This window comes from Chrysochloris asiatica, unplaced genomic scaffold (assembly GCF_000296735.1).
Source record: "Chrysochloris asiatica unplaced genomic scaffold, ChrAsi1.0 scaffold00053, whole genome shotgun sequence".
Classification (NCBI taxonomy): domain Eukaryota; kingdom Metazoa; phylum Chordata; class Mammalia; order Afrosoricida; family Chrysochloridae; genus Chrysochloris; species Chrysochloris asiatica.
Window position 1 is genome coordinate 14533696 of NW_006408571.1, and position 6048 is coordinate 14539743.

The 6048-nt window shown below is 43.0% G+C and overlaps 1 protein-coding gene and 1 pseudogene across 1 annotated transcript in view; one reads left to right on the plus strand and one right to left on the minus strand.

The window, feature by feature from the left end:
* The window catches only part of LOC102825102, a 22315-nt pseudogene extending 16287 nt beyond the window's left edge, over positions 1–6028 (minus strand).
* Positions 5604–6048, plus strand: part of ZCCHC7 (zinc finger, CCHC domain containing 7) — a 280851-nt gene continuing 280406 nt past the window's right edge. Inside the window, exon 1 of the mRNA XM_006863121.1 lies at positions 5604–5750. The gene's annotated coding sequence lies outside the window, so the exon portion shown is untranslated. The remainder of the gene's footprint in view (positions 5751–6048) is intronic.

Sequence of the window (6048 nt, forward strand, 5' to 3'; positions counted from 1 at the left end):
ACATAGTCACCGTACCAAAAAGAATTGGTCGATGTTCAGTCATTTCAAGGGGTAGCATATGATCAAGAACCAAGGGTACAGAAGGAAGAAGGCCAATTGTGCACTGAAGGCATTGGCCAAAAAACAAGGCTCTAGGAATTGATGGAATACAAATAAGAATGTCAACAAATTGATGCAGCACGGGAAGTGCTCATCTATCTATGCCAAGAAATTTGGAAGACAGTGACTTGACCAACCAATTGGAAGACATCCATATTTGTGCACATTCCAAAGAAAGGTGACCCAACAGAATGCAGAGATCACTGAACAATATCATTAATATGGCATGTAAATAAAATTTTCTGAAGACAATTTAAAAACTGTTACAGCAGCGTATCAACAGGAAGTTGCCAGAAATTCAAGTTGGATTCAGAAGAGAACATGGAACAAGGGATATCACTGCTGCTGTCAGATGGATCCTGGCTGAAAGCAGACAGTATCAGAAAGATGTTTACTTGTGCTTTATTGACTATGCAAAAGCATTTGACTGTGTGGATCATATCAAACTACAGATAATGATGAAGAATGGGTATTCTGGGACATTTCATTGTGCTTACATGAAACCTGTACATAGATCAACAGGCAGTTGTTAGAAAACAACAAAGTGATACTGAATGATTTTTAAATAAGGAAAGATGTGGGTCAGATTTATATCTTTTCACCATACTTACAAAATTGGTTTGAAACACAAGGTCAGTGGTTCAAGCTCACCAGCCACTCCTTGGAAACCCTATACAGGGTTGCTATGGGTCAGAATGGACTCGATGGCACTTAACAATAACAACTGAATACATATGCTGAGCAAATAACTTGAGAAGCTGGATCATAAGAAGAAGAAAGAGGATTGGAAGAAGACTTTACAAGTTGTAATAGCACAGATGACACAACCTTGCTTTCTGGAAGTGAAGAGAATGTGAAATACTTATTGATGAAGATCAAAGAACATATTGCTTTAAGTATAGATTTTACCTCAATGTAAAGAAAACAAAAATCCTCACCACTGGACCATTAAATAACATCATGATAAATGGAGAAAAGAATGAAGTTGTCAAAGACTTCATTTTGCTTGGATCAACCATCAACATGCATGGAAGCAGCAATCAGGATATCCAATGACATATTGCATTTGGCAAATCTGCTGCACAAGACCTCTTAAAAGTGTTAAAGAGCAAAGATGTCAATTTGAGGACTAAGGTGTGCCTAACACAAATGATGGCATTTTCAATTACCTCATACTCATGGGCAAGTTGGACAAAGAGTAAGCAAGACTGCAGAATCGATGCATTGAATTATGGTGTTTTTAGAACACTGAAAGTATCATGGACTGCCAGAAGAACCAACAAATCAGTCTTGGAAGAGGTACATCCAGATGGCATAGGACCAGGCAGTGTTGCATTCTATTGTGCACAGGGTCACTATGAGTCTAAACCAACTTGACAACACCTAATAATAGCAAGTCTTAATTTCCATATTAGTAAAATTAGATTAACAGTACCTTCCTTACAGAGACATTTTTTGGATGAATGTTACGTTAGGTGCCGTCATGTTGATTTTGATTCATAGTGACTCCAACTGACAGAGTAGAACTTCCGGCAGGATTTTCTGGGCTGTGATTGTCAGGTCTTTCGCCTGTAAAGCTGCTGGATGGGTTCAGTTAGTAGCTGAGCACTTAAGTTGCAAATGTCTACTACTTATTAGGTTCTTAGTGAATGAAGCGTAAATGAAAGACAATTGATATGAGATCAAATGTTTTGTTAGGTCTGAGAGATTCTAGGAGCTAGTAATTAATACCTGAGTGCAGCAGCTCCATATGATAAACACTGTACTGCAAACCACAGGTCCATGGTTTGAGTCCACCAGCTATTTTGTGGAAGAAAGATGAGGCTTTTTGTTCCCTTAAAGATTTAAAATCCTCCAAACCGACTCAAGAGCATTTAACAAAACCAGTATGTCTCCCATATTTATCTTTACAAAGGGCATTCCCACTGCCTGAAAAGTCCTTGTTCTAACATAACCCTTCTCACCCTATTCAGCTCAAGCCCTGGGTCTTCATGGAAACTTTCCAACTCAGTCTGACAGAATGGACATTCCTTTCCCTTTCTCCCCCACACTTTGAAGAAACGTCCATCTAGGTACTTACATTTGTCTTGCAGTGGTTGTCCTGCTTGGCTCCACTCTCAACACTCATGGAAGCAGCAGTCAAGAAATCAAACGATGTATTGCATTAGGCAAATTTGCTGCATAAGACCTCTTTAAAGCATTCAAGAGCAAAGTAAAACAGTCAGTCAGTTTAAGGACTAAGGTATGCCTGACCCAAGCCAGGGTATTTTCAATAGTCTTATATGCATGTGAAAGTTGGACAATGAAGAAAGAAGACCATAGAATTGATGCATTTGAACTATAGCGTTGCAGAATAATATTGAAAGTAACACGCACTGCCAGAAGAACATACACATCTGTGTTGGAAGAAGTACAACCAGAATGTTCCTTAGAATCCAAGATGATCAGATTTCATCTCTTATACTTAGGCCATATTATCAGGAGGGACCAATCCCCTGAGAAAGACATCATGCTTGGTATAGTAGAGGATCAGCAAAAAAGAAGAAGATTCCCAACGAGATGGGCTGGCAGAATGGTAGCAGCAATAAACTCAAGCTAGCAACAATTTTAAGCAAGGTGCAGGACTGTTCTGTGTGCATAAGGTCACTATGAGTTGGATCGGACTCAATGGCACCTAACAACAACCAGCTAACACAGTGCCTGGCAGACAACAGACACTTAACAAAGGTGTTAATGACAAATCTCCTAATCCCTGTTGTTGTATGTTAAGTGCGACTGAATCAGTTTCAATTCATAGCAACCCTGTAAAGGGTTCCTAAGGAGCAGCTGGTGGGTTTAAACCACCAATCATGTGGTTAGCAGTCCAGTGATTATCCTACACCCCCACACCAGGATGCCAGTATAGGATCAGTTCAATGGGCAAACCATATCATGACTCTAACAACATGGGAAGCAGTTTTGTGTTCTGAGATGTTGTTGTTAAGTACCATCGAGTTGGTTCCAAGCCATAGGAACCCTGTATAGGGTCTTCAGGGAGTGCCTGGTGAACTTGAATTACAAACTTGAGGTTTAAAGAGCTGCAGGGACATACCCTAGGCCTTTTCCTGAAAGGCAGTTATCTGTTCATGAAGAGGCCTTATGATATAACCTTAAGCATTGTGAGTATGGAAATATGGTAATTCTTTGTTGAATGCCTGCATAATAATGGGAGGATGGAGCTCAAAAGTTGTTGCTGTTGTTAAGTGCCATTGAGTCGGTTCCGACCCATAGCAACCCTGCATAGGGTTTCCTAGGAGCAGCTGGTGATCTTGAAATGCTGACCTTGCAGTTCAAAGTGAATTTGCAGTCCAGCACATTAACCCACAGTGCCACACCAGGAGCTCAAATGGATCTGCAGTAATAAAGAGCATTTCTTAACTTTGTGGTCTTGGGCAAATTACCTAATTTATTTGGGTGTTTTCTATATTGTGTGAACTGGGAATTAAAACAATCAACCTCAAAGGTTTATTAATATTAGAGAATTATATATAATACAGTTATGAGAATAAGCCCAACATTTGACATAAATTCAATTTTTAAAAAAAGATAACATGTTTTATACAATACATATTACCTAAATAAATATCCAGTAATCTGCAACCTACTTCTTTGCCTGTTTGCTCCTCTGTGAAATGGGTCCTCTTCTCTCTGTTGTTGTTCTTACCATAATGCTAATGAAACTTCCTAATTATTTTTTTGGCCAAACTCATCGACTATGAATAAATTATCTGTACTTTGCTTGCCCAGATAGATAGACCCTTAGCTCTATGACAGCTGAGACCTTTTACAATTTACCAATGTTCCTTTAGTTTCTAGCACCACCTGGCTCCTAACAGACATTCAATGAATGTCCAGTAATGCTCAGGACTGCAAAGTCCAAAGTCGTTTGAACTGCAAGATCAGCTTTCAAGCTCACCAGCGGCTCCTCGGAACCCTTTATTGTTAAGTGCCTTCGAGTTGGTTGACCCTGTATAGGGTTCTCGAGGAGTGCCTACTGAGCTTGAACCACCAACCTTGAGGTTCAGACCAACTTTGCAGTCCAGCACATTAACTGTAGAAGAATTGACGCTTTTGAGTTATGGTGTTGGAGGAGAATATTGCAAGCGCTATGGGCTGCCAAAAGAACCAATAGATCCGTTTTGGAAGAAGTGCATCCAGAGTGCTCTTTGGAGGCTAAGATGTCCAAACTTCGTCTCTCATACTTCGGACATAATGTCAGGAGGGACCAGTCGCTGGAGAAGGATATCAAGTTTGGTAAGGTGGAGGGTCAGACAAAAAGAGGAAGACTCCCAACGAGATGGATTAGCCAAGTGGCAGCATCGATGGACTCAAGCGTGGCAACAGTGGTGAGGTTGGCCCAGGACCGGGCAGTGTTTCATTCTATTGTGCATATGAGTCAGTACCTACTCGATGGCACCTAACAACATTAACCCACAACGCCACAACAGGACTCCACGGAAACCCTATTCAGGGTCGCTATGGGTCAGAACCGACTCGAAGGCACTTAACATTAATCGTCTAGGGTTGTTGTGAGGGGTCAACAAATTGACAAAGTGCTTCATTATTTGTAAAGTTGGACAGTTGGATTTACTACGACTAAATAGGAAAGTAAAGAGTGGGAAGAGGAACTGAAGATATAGGTATGTTATCAGGAGGGACCAGTCCCTGGAGAAGGACATCATGCTTGGTAAAGTGGAGGGTCAGTGAAAAAGAGGAAGCCCCATCAACGAGAATGGACTGGTACAATGGCAGCAGTAATGGGCTCAACCATAATAAACAATCATGAGAATGTCACAGGACCGGGCAAGGTTTCATTTTATTGTGCATAGGTTCGCTTTGAGTCGACACCGACTAACAACAACTCCAATCTCTTCATGGTTCACAAAAGGTTAATTAAATCTGCTGCCTTGAAAAACAGAAAGCTGCAAGCGCCCATGAATGACCAATTTCAACTCACAAGATTTAAAGGTCCTGCCTAAGATAACCCAACCGGCTCTTTTCGAGTGACTTCCTCTAGACCTTGTCCCAGAGTTCGTCTGCCAGGTCTCTTGGCTTCCGGGCTTTCGCCTCCCGCCTGGGTCTTTACACAGTCCTGTGCCACGTGGCTAGAAAGGCTGTTCCGGGAATGGGATCGTGGAACTGCGTTAGGTAGGAGGAGGAGGAACCAATTCTGAGGCCAGCTGAAGAGTATCATGGGAGTTGTAGTTTTTCTAGGGGGCATAGAAGGGCACTAGTTAATGTCTGCTTTTGCCCCATAAGTAGTAACTCCCTCGTACAAGACGTCAAAATAAAGCATCCTTCATCAATATGCAGCCTTAAGTCTTTCCTAAAGAAGTGGTGAGAGGGGAGGAACAATGTAAGAAAGGCAAGCCAATAGGTTATCGACGTAGAAAAAAAAGGGTTAACATTTGCTACGCATGCGTACGGAGGCGCTGAGGGTGGGCGGAGATGGAAAGACAACTTCCGTGAGTACTGTTTTGCCCGGAAGTACCTTCCCTCCTCCCTGCTCCACACTACCACGGTTTCCCTACCTCATTTGTCCTCGCCCCTCCCCGTTCCTCTACGCGTTTTGGTTCCTGGTTGGTGCTTCCTGGTAGCAGCCCCGGCAGTGAGTATGTTTGAGACGGACTCAGAGCCTTCTGCGGCCGGGATTCTACTGCCCGCTGGTCTCTGAAGCTAGCGCGTGTTTCTTCGCAGACTTCCGCGTCCCTTCTCGGTCCCCACTCCTGGCGGCGTGGGGGCACGATTTGTGGCCCCTTAACTGAGTTCCTTTCCTTGCATCTGGGCTGACCAGTCGGGGTGTCCGCTTCCAGCCGGGCCAAGGCCTGAGGCCGCGATTCCAGAAGGCCTGAGCGTCCGCGACCTCGGTGGGGGTGGTATTTCTGCCCATTTTGCCTCTCGCTCCGTCCC